Raw genomic sequence first — 12,711 nt, 5'->3', positions numbered from 1 at the left:
AGATATAACACAAGGGACAGCCAGCAAGTGAAATCGGTACTAAAAAGGGTTTGGTGTAGAGTGATGGAGTACTCACACCTAATCCAGGAGATGGATGATCATATTGCCTTCCCTCTGCTCTAGTGGCTCCTGGGTTGGGACATAGCGGACACCGCTGGATGCTGCCACTGTACGGAAGGTGAGGGTGTATTCAGCAGCGGTCTGGTCCTCCTGCCTTAGTTGAAGTAGGCGCTCAACCCCCTCTCTGCCCTCCGGTGGATGATCGAAGACTCCTCTGAACAGAGCCATGAACCTACCATAGGAACCCAGCTCCTCCCCTCTCCCAGATGGCCGTTGCCCATTCCAACGCCAACCCGGTCAGCAGGGAAATAACTGTGGCAACCTTGGACCTGTTGGTGGTGGGGGCTCCCATCTGATGAGTAAAATAGAGGGAGCACTGGAGGAGGAAGCTACGGCATTTGTCTGGGACGGAAAATGGGTGGACTGCAGACCTGGGTGGACTGCTGAATAGGCTGTGGTGGTAGCTCACTGGGTTGACTCATGGTAGAGGATTCTCCGCTCATTGGCGGTGACGCTCCTTGAAGAAGATCTAGACATTGAAACACCTCATCCATCGCCGTCCCCAGTTGCGCCAGCTGGTCATGGCGTTGGCCAAGTAGGTCTCTCTGTTCGTAGTCCATCTGGAAGATGTCTCGGTTGGCCGCTGCTTCCATTTTATGAATAGGTAGTATTCTGTAACGGCGACGCAGGGAGTCAGGAAGCAGGTGTAGTCGGTGAGTTTAACAGGAGTAAAAACAAAAACAGGAGTAGCATTTAAACATGAAAACAATACTATCTAATGGGTGATAAAATGGAGTGCTAGATAAAGGGGAAGTAATCAGGGAGCAATGAAGTCCAGGTGTGCCTCATGATGGGGCGCAGGTGTGTTGAATGATGGGTTGCCAGGATTGGTGGTTAAGTAGACCAGCGACGTCGGGCGCTGGTGCGGGGGAGCGGGAGTCGATGTGACAGATCAAGTAATCGCTGTAGTGGAAAATAGATAGGGTTATCCCCTTGTGTATCTACTGTATTGTTAATGTCTCGTTAATGAGTTGTAAGTGATCTCAAGTTTGGTTCTCAGGGGTGTGGCCTCAGACAGTAACTATATCCTGTCTGACTCATATTCAACTTAGCTGTGATATGAAAAGGGTGTATACTCTATACCTTCTTCTGTCAATGGTGGGAACTCAAGTTAGCTCCAATACAATATGGCTATAGACTACCAGGCAATTTGATGATGCAACCTGGGAAAAGCATGAAGAAAATAGGTGTAAGAGTAGCCTAAACACGATATACTTTACATTTTAGCCCAGCTCAGAGATATTGTGACAAGGCCAGCCGTCACCTTGTGCACTTAAAGGCTTAAAAGGTACACTGAGAATAAAACTGTATATAATAATTAATTTATTGTGCGAAATAAGTAAGAATCTGGTTTTTCACTTTAAAGTGTATCCCAAACCAAAAACTTTGATTTCAGTCTAACAAACCAAAAAAACTCTATGCACACTGACTACTTTTAACAATTTACACAGAAAATGTAGCAAAAACACATTTACTGGAAGAACTGCGCAGATGCAAAGTTGGGAAACAGAATTTTGGTAAAATCTCCCTACGTTTTTTGTGTGACTACATTTTCCAAAAACTCTTAAATACCTGCTCCAAATTTAAACTCAAAGATATCTGCAGAAAGACTAGGGTGTCATCTATGATTTAAAATGGTTCTTGAACTCTAGTAAGTGAAGTGGATTTACAACCAGTAACACATTTACAGTAATGTAATTACATCACAAGCTAAAACACTTGTCTCCCTCTACATCGGTCAGCTACATTGGTAACCAGGGTGGGATCCTTTCGATTTCCCTATGGGGCCTGGTCACACGAATGGTCATATAGAGAAGGGTGAATACTGAAGCATGCATTGATACCAGTTCTACAGTCTCTGTCAGAGGACCAGGCTTTTGGCATATATACTAAAGCTCTCATTTCTGGACTGCAACATGGTAAGATTGTGCCCTCCCGGCACTTGATATACATTGATTGGTAGGTTACACTATATTTAGATACCTAAAATCATAACAGGACGAAATAGGGTTTTTCTTTATATTTGACAATTTTCTACATTGTAGAATAATAGTGAAGACATAAAAACTATGAAATAACATATGGAATCATGTGGTAACCAAAAAAAGTGTAAAATAAATTATTCAAAGTAGCCACCCTTTGCCTTGATGACAGCTTTGCACAGGAGATTAGCTTAAATGGTCGACTTCGGGCACAAAAATGGTCGAACTGTTCCTCTTTCTCAATTTTAAACAGAAATGTCTTTAGTGGTTCATCTGTGTGTCATTCTGGTCATGCACGCTGCAACTGACAAAGCTAGTTGTTAGCTAAGCTAGCTACTGTAACTAGCCAGTATGTGTTGACGTCATTTTTGGAATGAAGCTGTAGAGATCGGTAAGAAACTTCTGTAGCCAGATATCTTATTCATCCATTTTATTTTGTTTTTAAGCATTACAGTGCGTTCGGAAAGTATTCAGACCCCTTGACTTTTCCACATTGTGTTACGTAACAACAATATTCAAAAATGTATTAAATTCATATTTTTCCTCATCAGTCTACACACACAATGACACCCATAATGACAAAGTGAAAACAGGTATTTAGAAATGTTTGCAAATGTATTACAAATAAAAAAGAAATATATTTACATAAGTATTCAGACCCTTTTCTATGAGACTCAAATTTTAGATCACGTGCATCCTGTTTCCATTGATCATCCTTGAGATGTTTCTACAACTTGATTGGAGTCCACCTGTGGTAAATTCACCTGATTGGACATGATTTGGAAAGGTTCACACCTGTCTGTATAAGGTCCCACAGTTGACAGTGCATGTCAGAGCAAAAACCAAGCCATGAGGTCGAAGGAATTGTCCGTAAAGCTCCGAGACAGCATTGTGTTGAGACACAGATCTGGGGAAGGGTACCAAAACATTTATGCAGCATTGAAGGTCCCCGAGAACAGTGGCCTCAATCATTCTTAAATGAAAGAATTTTGGAACCACCGAGACTCTTCCTAGAGCTGGCCACCCAGACAAACCGAGCAAAAAACCTGGCACCATCCCAAGTTGAAGCATGGTGGTAGCAGCATCATGCTGTGGGGAAGTTTTTCAGTGGCAGGGACCGAGAGACTAGTCAGGATTGGCGGAAAGATGAACAGAGCAAAGTACAGAGAGATCTTTAACCTCTCTAGGCTAGGGGGCGGTATTTTCACGTCCGGATGAAAAGCTTGCCCAAAGTAAACTGCCTGCTACTCAGGCCCTAAAGCTAGGATATGCATAGTATTAGTATATTTGGATAGAAACCACTCGGAAGTTTCTGAAACTGTTTGAATGATGTCTGTGTATAACAGTACTTATTTGGCAGGTGAAACCCAGAAGACAATTTTTTATTTTTTGAGGTCACTCTCTTTTCAATGCGATTTCTATGTGGATCTAGATTTCTAAGGCACTTGCTTGCAATTCCCATCGCTTCCACTGGATGTCGACAGTCTTCAGAAATTGGTTGATATTTTTCCTATGAGAAATTAAGAAGTAGGGCTGTTCAGAACGAGGGTCGAGTCTAGTGTTCTGTTGTGGTTGGGGTGCACGACCTGAAAGCTTGTTCCACTTTGTTTTAATCCGCTATTGAACGCAGTTTATCCCGTCTTAAATTTGATCAATTATTTACGTAAAAAAAATAGCTAAAGTTGTATAAGGAAAGTTGTTTGAAATGTTTGGACAAAGATTACAGGTAATTTATTCGATAATTCATGTTGCGCGAGTTTTCTGAATTAAACGCGTCAAATAAATTGACATTTTGGAGATATAACGACGTAATTAATCTAACAAAAGGACCATTTGTGATGTTTATGGGACATACTGGAGTGCCAACAGAAGAAGCTCTTCAAAGGTAAGACATGAATTGTATCGTTATTTCTGAGTTTTGTGTCACGCCTGGCGGGATGAAATATGATTGTCTGTGTTTGTTTGATGGGGTGCTGTCCTCAGATAATCGCATGGTTTGATTTCGCCGTAAAGTGTTTTTGAAATCTAACACCGTGGCTGGATTAACAAGAAGTTAAGCTTTATTCTGACATATTGCATGTGTATTTTCAATAATGTTAAATATTTACAATTCTGTAGTTTGAATTTGGCGCCCTGCACTTTAACTGGATGTTGGTCAGGTGGGACGGTAGTGTCCCATCTAGCCTAGAGAGGTTAATGAAAACCTGCTCCAGAGTGCTCAGGACCTCAGACTGGGACAAAGGTTCACCTTCCAACAGAACAACAACCCTAAGCACACAGCCAAGACAACGCAGGAGTGGCTTTGGGACAAGTCTCTGGATGTCCCTGAGTGGCCCAGCCAGAGCCCGGACTTGAACCTGATCAAACATCTCTGGAGAGACCTGAAAATATCTGTGCAGCGACGCTCCCCATCCAACCTGACAGAGTTTGAGAGGATCTGCAGAGAATAATGGGAGAAACTCCTCAATTACAGATGTTCCAAGTGTAGCGTGGTTCGTTCTGCATTGTGTAATTTAATGAGGACACTAGCACAACTGGAGGTCTCCTTGTTGGATTTTTACTTTCCCTGCACACGAAGAGACAACACACAATATGTTAGCCCTTGGTGCAGTCACATCTCTCAGGCACCTTGCTAGCTGAAGGTCAGGCAAGAGAGAACAATAGGAGGGTACAGAAATACAGATAACCCTCAATGGACCAAACCAAAATATACAAAACTTTTACAATCAAGTGCATTTACAATATAGGTATGAAAAAGTGTTTGTACACCAAAATAACATTAGCTATGCAGCTGTAATTAAATTTAAAAAACACACTGAATTATTATTATTATTATTATTAACATTCCCTCTTGACCTGGCCTATTTGAACTGGTCCTTGTGTGCAACTTGGTGCATAATCTAGGGGAACAACATCACACTGTTTCACAAGCTTGTAGCGTCATACCCAAGAAGACTCGAGGCCGTTATCGCTGCCAAAGGTGATTCAACAAAGTCCTGAGTAAAGGGTCTTGTCAATATAATATACCATTGGCAGTTCAAAGGTGCTAAAAACAACCTCTCACATGACATGGCTCTCAAACATTCTGAACACCTGTTTTATACTGTGGCTTAAGCAATTAACTAATCAGGTAGACCTGTGAAGTGACCTGCGATGCAAAACTGGCAATAATTGGAAATATCAATGATGACAAGATAAAATGTTATGGAGATAAAATGTCAATCAATCAATCAATACAAAACATATAAACATGCTTGCTTTTCATAAATAGCTTCCATATTTTAAAAGAGTCCAATGTCTCTAGTGAAGGAGCCTCTCCTTCACAGATATGACCATGCCCCCACACTCCAGAGTGAATCAAGATTGAATAAGACAATTTCTTCTCTGGCTGGCAACCAAGGGAGAAAAATTTACAGAAATTGAAAGTGTCAGGAATAAGCGGTGTGCTGCTGGATGGGCCTGTTCAAATCAATTCCCCTCCAATGTTTACTTTGAACCGGTAAAGCAGGACATGTAGTTATAAGACAGAAATAGACAAAAAAAAGAACATCCCTGGTGCAAAGAAATAGAGGTTCACAGAGAAATCTTTAGTTGTGTGACTGACAGGCATGGTGGTGTAGAAAGCTGACCAGGCTAGCTGCTGGGACACAATCTGGTAGGTTCAGATGCTTCTACACCTTTCAATGTACATCGAACACTCTAAAGGAATACAATCTCTTTGCTTTTCAGAAAGTCAGAAAACTGAAGAAGCTTGACTTGACTGGGCGTGTTACCTTGGTTTGCTACCTTGTTCCAAACCTGCTGTTTGTTCACTTTGAAACTTTAATTGCCTGACTATGAAAAGCCAGCTGACATTGACTCCTGAGATGCTGAACTGTTGCCCCCTTCATAGCAACCATGGTTATTATTTGACCCTACATCTATGAACGTCTGAAGTCTTGAAAGCCACGTGTACTCTTAAATCTCCACCCGTTACAGCCAGAAGAGGACTGGCCACCCCTCGGAGCCTGGCTCCTCTCTAGGGGAGTTTTTCCTAGCCACTGTGCTTCTGCATCTGTATTTCCTGCTCTTTGGGGTTTTAGGCTGGGTATGTAATATTTACATTTGACTGATTGATTGAGTGGCAAAAGTGTGTGTCATTCTCAACTGAACTCTGTAAGTCTGTCTGATTAAAGAGATCCAACAGAGAGGCAAGAGAGATTCAGATCGGAGATTCATCACTGCTGCTGAATCCATTCATCAAATCTGCCACTGCTAGGCTACTTGGTGGTTATTGCACATTTATTTGATTAATCAAGATAATGGTACATTAGGCTTTAATTAAACATTGACCTGACACAATTACACTTTTTAAAATGTTTTAATTATTGGAGTTATATAGATATCTGCAAACATAATCATAACTTTGATATAGGCTTACATGTATCTATTGATGAATCATATTTTGGGTGGATTTTTCCTCTTTCATTCATCTTGTTGGTTAGGCCCTGTGGCTCTGATGGGACATGTATCTACTTGACTCCTGAGTGGTTGGATACACTATGTCAGGACTGCCCTGAATGTGTGCTCTCAATTAGAGCATTCAGATAGCCAGTAGAAGGAAATCGTGTGTATATCTCCTGAACTGCACAGCACTCAAGGCCAAGCACTAAATCAGGATTGGCCAACCACGTGCAACCATTTTTTTCTCCCGCCCTGCTCTAACACACCTACTTGCAGTTGCTATTATGTTTCTAATAATGTCACTTTGATGCATTCGATGGTAGACCTACAGTAGTTTTGTTGGCACATTCAATCCCCACAGACACCCAATAGGGCTGGGCCTACAGTAAACTGGCAGTAAAACCGTGAAACTGACACATCAGTTGCTGTTTTGCGGTTATATTGTAATGGTTGGCAGGTGCATATTATTCACGTGGATGCATTGCAACAACCCATGCATGACAACTCTGATTGACTTTCCAGTGTGAGCTCTTTGCGGAGTTTATAATCATGTCTGTGTTCATAATCCTGTCGGAGTTCATTCTTAATCCCATTTCTATCAACAGGAAACGACCAAAAACAATGCAAACGATTCATAGTTGGCCGCGCATGTATCCACATACCTTGAATTCTTGACTGTGTTGTGGGGTGTACTCGAACGTCCACAGAGCACGGACGAGACCAGTTGCTCTGTGACTTCAGACTCCTGCTGGTGTCCCTTTATTTGTATACAAACACAGTTTGCTGAATTCGGTTTATTCGATTCAGTCGATTTGTCATTGGTGCTATGACAGCTGTCCTCTCCACGGTATTGTTCCAATGCTAGATATTCAGCAAAGAGTTCCGTGTTGCTCAGACATTGCAAGATAGCGTTCATGAAACAGGTGTTGCCATGGTTCTTGAGTCCGGCAACTCCGGGGACCTTGTCCCCAAATAGGAACCCGCCACATTCACTGCCGTCGGAGGGAACAGAGCCGCATGTAGTAGCCTGGATGAAACTTGCACCGTTCTTCTCTTCATCTCCATGCTCCTCGTTGCTGAAATGGGACAGAGTAGACAGAGTCCTGAGAACTCTGTTCATAAAGCTCCCCACAGAGCCCCTTCGGAAGAGCTTCTTGCTGAAGGATTTCTTCTCTTTAGTGTTAGCTTTCGACATGGTTGAAGGGCTGGTGTTTCTCAATATTTAAATCATATTAGAAAGAGAGAGCATCTGGACAACAATTGGATCAATCTGTCGATTCCATTGACAAAAGCCAAACACAGTGATAATTTGTGTTCCTCACTGATGACAGGCTATAAAAAGTGGCGCATTTGGGGGTCTTATCACCAGTAGCCTATAGCCAAAATAAAAAGACCCGTGACATCACACTTAAAACACTGCGTCGGTTTGCATAAATATTATCCATAGGAAGATGCTATCATGCCTAATGCCACTTTAAATAAAGGTAGCCTAGAGAAGGTCTCCATGCACGAGTTAGTTTTCATAATCTCGTAGGCTATCAATTTTGTGTCATGTCATGCAGGTGTAACATTTTGGATGCCCCGAATGATGCGCGTCATTAGAGCATCAGCGGGTCATGATCCTCGAACATCAACAGCAATAAATCAACCCATAATTTGGGACCACAGTGTACCGAGCGGTGCTCCTCGTTTTTTATTAAATAAACCGCAGCTCCACCCATATAGCATTGTCCTATTCTCGCATCTTCATATATAAAATATTCCCCGATATTGCTGATGTTTATAGACCCCTGGATGTCCAACATATCGCCCGTACCATGGAAGCGTTTACAGAAGCTCTCGCAAACTGAGAAGCCCCCAGAAAGAAGCCCGAAGGGAAGTATAGTCCGCCGCCCCCTCCAGTCAGGATAATACTATCCATCGTATATACGCCGTAAAATGAACACATCCTGTGATGTCTTATTTTTCTCCTAATTCATCGCAAGGCCGCTTCTCCTGTCTTCATCATGTGGAGTCATCGATACTGCAGGCAGAGCGGTGACGACCGATGTCACTGCCAAACACTGATCCATGTTGGAGGAGAGGAGAGCATGTGACGCTGGCGAATTCTACTCACTGGGTGAGACACCCGGCTCTCCTGCTGTAGGCCAGAATGTTCCGCTAAAAATCAAGGGGATATCTAGTGAGTTGTGCACAAAAATGCACAAAAATCTTATTTCGCTCAAATTTTGTGCACAAATTTGTTTACATCCCCGTTAGTGAGCATTTCTCCTTTGTCAAGATAACCTATCCACCCGACAGGTGTGGCATATCAAAAAGCTGATTAAACAGCATGATCATCACACAGGTGCACCTTGTGCTGGGTAAAAAAGGCCACTCTAAAATGTGCAGTTCTGTCACACAACACAATGCCACATATGTCTCACCTGTTGAGGGAGAGTGCAATTGGCATGCTGACTGCAGGAATGTTCACCAGAGCTGTTGCCAGAGAATTGTATGTTTATTTCTTGACCATAAGCCGAGGCTTAGAGAATTTGGCAGTACATCCAACGGGCCTCACAACCACAGACCACGTGTAACCATGCCAGCCCAGGACCTCCACATCTGGATTTTTCACCTGGATGATCATCCGAAACTAGCCACCCGGATAGCTGATGAAACTGGGTTTGCACAACTGAAGAATTACTGCTGTCAGAAGCTCATCTGTGTGCACGTCATGATAATGCATGATAATGCACGGCCCGTGTCGCAAGAACTGTACACAATTCCTGGAAGCTGAAAATGTCCCAGTTCTTCCATGGCCTGCATACTCACCAGCAATGTCACCCATTGAGCCAGTTTGGGATGCTCTGTATCAAGATGTACAACAGCGTGTTCCAGTTCACGCCAATATCCAGCAACTTCACACAGCCATTGAAGAGGAGTGGGACAACATTCCACAATCAACAGCCTGATCAACTCTATGCGAAGGAGATGTCGGCTGCATGAGGCAAATGGTGGTCACACCAGATACTGACTATTTTTCTGATCCCCCGTTTTGAGTACATTGCTGGAAAGGACAAAAGCAAATGTATTGTAGTGTCAGAAGATAACGTGTGGAAAACCCAACCAACCTCAACGTTCATCTGAACAGAGCCCACCATACAAACAATTGCAGGATAAAGACAAGGTGAGACAGCCAACCAGTATTAGTAGCTGCATGTCAACGGCAACCAGTAGCTTCAAGTCAGGACAACCAACTTTAGCAGTTTGCATGAAAAGAGCAGAAACATGAAAAACTCATTTGAATGAGGTTATCAAGAGAAGAAGCACTGGTAAATTCATTCATCCAGTTTGGCAAGTCCACGAGACTGCGCTGAGCCAGTCTTCAGAAAATTCAACCGAACTCTTGATCCCAAATGTAAAACTCCTGGCTATGCTAGAGTACAATAGTTGACTGCTTTGCAAATGGATAAAGCAACCCAGAAAGTTAAGGAGATTCTGAGAGGCATGGAAAATAATCCTGTTTGTTTACGGATGGATTGACTGCTTCATTTATGGAGATATCCGCTTGGTTCTATCACCCCCTCCTCCAGCAAGGTGCAGCATGCGTTGCTCAACCTCCATCCGGTTAAGCGTCCACACACCATAGAGGTAATTGACCACACATTGGACGCATGGGATATACCATGGAAACAATCCTACTCTTCGTAACTGGCAACAGGGCGAACATTGTCAAGACTATCAACCTATTACAGTACAAGGATGAGAATACCTGTGATCAACAACTACGAGAACTGGCCATTGCTTTGATCTGCGTGGAATTAATGTCTGAATCTGAGTCGACACCGACAATGAACTTTTCAGATTCATGTCACATTAAGATTAATTTATAACTTAAACCGAACCAAATCTATTACCTGACCCATCACCTTATGTATTACTCCCGTGCATAAGACTACTTTCTGTCCCTAACACAAACGAAAACAGAAAGTAAATAATATAAAAACGAAATAGAAATTATTTGACAAAACTCAAACTTGAAAACTAGCTGAAAATAAATGTCAAAATAAAATCTAAAAAGTAATAGAAATAAAAACGAGTAGAAAATCACAAAACTATAACCTTGCATAGGCCTAATTTAAACGTTTCTTACTGAAGAAATATGAAAAGCGTATGCTGAACAATGGTAGCAATTGAAAGAGAACAGTTTGTAGATAATGGAAAAAGTATTAGTCAAAGGTGAATATTCAACAGGTTACCTGACAAGACTGAAACCAAACATTACACTATTGATGTTATGTGCATTTTACATTTACTGTACTTTTTGCCACATTTGTTGATAACGAAATCTGAAAATAGTGTGCATGCATTCAGTAACATAAGACTATTCCTGGAAAATGTGGTGTAGGTACAACGTAAGACAAAAAAAGAAAAGACAATTGCAAGGGATTGAGTGAGAGGACTAAGCAATTTCAATACACTTTTATGAAGAAAAACATTTTCCATTATAAATCACAATCTGGGTCAGGTGGTTATGATTTGAAAGCTTGTTCTATTGCCAACATGACTAGCAGTTATAAAATACGACATTACAGTGTTAGGCTTTCACAAGGCAATTCATAGAAACAGATCGTAATTTTGGTGCACGTAGAAAGGAGTCATGAGTGCATTCAGGTGCCTGTGCCACGGCAGACTTTCTTCACAATAAACAAACATAAGGTCGTTCTGTGCTGAACAACCTAGGGTATGACACCACATAATCGTGTAACTGTACATCAAACATAGTGATCATAAACGTTGACACTGTATATGATATGAGTTGTATGAATTGGAAATGTGAAGTACAGATTTGTACTCAGGGTTGTTTGGCTTGCTTTTATGACTTTAGCACCGCACATTTTTTGTTGCCTGAGTGAGGGAAATGCTGTAAATTAATAAGCCTCAGTGTATTTTGAAAGATGAGTATGGAGCGATTTCAGTGTCAACATCAATTGTATTGACCCTGGGTTTATAAGTGCGGATATCGACTCTGCCGCTTGAGCACGCTTTTGCGGCACAGTCGATAGTGCGAGGGATTTCGGGCTAGAAGGTGGGATCGGACCTTGCATCCACGACAGTGCGTGTGGTTGGCCGGTGAGCGCGTTCCTATAAGAGTCGTAAGCTATCGCGAGGACGCGCTCTTTGAATGGAGGGGTAGTGTAACTAACGACCATTGGTTTATAACCGCGGATATCAACTCCTCCGCTTTGAGCATGCTTTTGCGGCACAGTCGATAGCGCCCTAGAAATCGGACTGGAAGGTCGAGGGTTCGAGACCTGCTCCCTGACTGTTTCATTACAGTATTTTATCTTTTTGAATGTAATATTTTTCAAGGTTTAATGCACACATTGAATCATTAAATTCATAAATTGAACTGAATGAATGTTGCATTCACTTTTAATAAAACAATTTAAATTTACTTGAATATTCAAATTCAATATTTATATAATCCGTTTCAATAGGGTAGGTATTGCATTTATCCTGTGGGATCAAAGTTATCACTTCAAGTTAATCAAAGTTTCATATATTAATTTCTCAGATAGATTCAGTTCTCTAAATTCCAGATTAAAAACCAGAGACAACATCCTGGTAGTGTTAGCTTTCAGGAATGGGGTCATAAAAAGTCATAGCCAAAACGATTCAACTGCTAGAGCCAAATGCATGGGAAGAACATATATTCAACATGGTTTGAGAAACCGGCAGAAGTTTCGATTTACCACAGTGAGCATTGGATTTTAGCTGTTTTCTTCTACCTTTCCTGGCTGGCAAAGTACCAGGATGTTATCTCTGGTTTTGAATCTGAATTTAGAGAATTTAATTTGAAAACTGAATCTGTCTGAGAAGTTTAATATATTAAACTTTGATTAACTTGAAGTGATAGTTTGTAAACGTTGATACATAGACAGACGCAATATCTACCATATTGAAACTGAATATATAAAATCAAATGTTATTTGTCACATGCGCCGAATACAACAGGTGTACGTACACCTTACAGTGAAATGCTGACTTACAAGCCCTTAACCAAAAATGTAGTTTTAAGAAAATTCCCCCCCCGAAAAAAGTAAGAAATAAGAATAACAAAAAATTAAAGAGCAGCAGTAAATAACAATAGCGGGGCTATATGCAGGGGGTACCGGTACAG

General features: G+C 41.6%; 1 pseudogene; it reads right to left on the bottom strand.

Moving 5' to 3' along the window:
- The window catches only part of LOC112224734, a 42,173-nt pseudogene extending 34,182 nt beyond the window's left edge, over nucleotides 1-7,991 (bottom strand).
- Nucleotides 7,992-12,711: the final 4,720 nt, after the last annotated feature.

The sequence above is a fragment of the Oncorhynchus tshawytscha genome, linkage group LG25 (genome assembly GCF_018296145.1).
Source record: "Oncorhynchus tshawytscha isolate Ot180627B linkage group LG25, Otsh_v2.0, whole genome shotgun sequence".
NCBI lineage: Eukaryota > Metazoa > Chordata > Actinopteri > Salmoniformes > Salmonidae > Oncorhynchus > Oncorhynchus tshawytscha.
The sequence above is the reverse complement of the archived record's forward strand: the minus strand, read 5'-3'. Positions and strand labels throughout refer to the sequence as shown.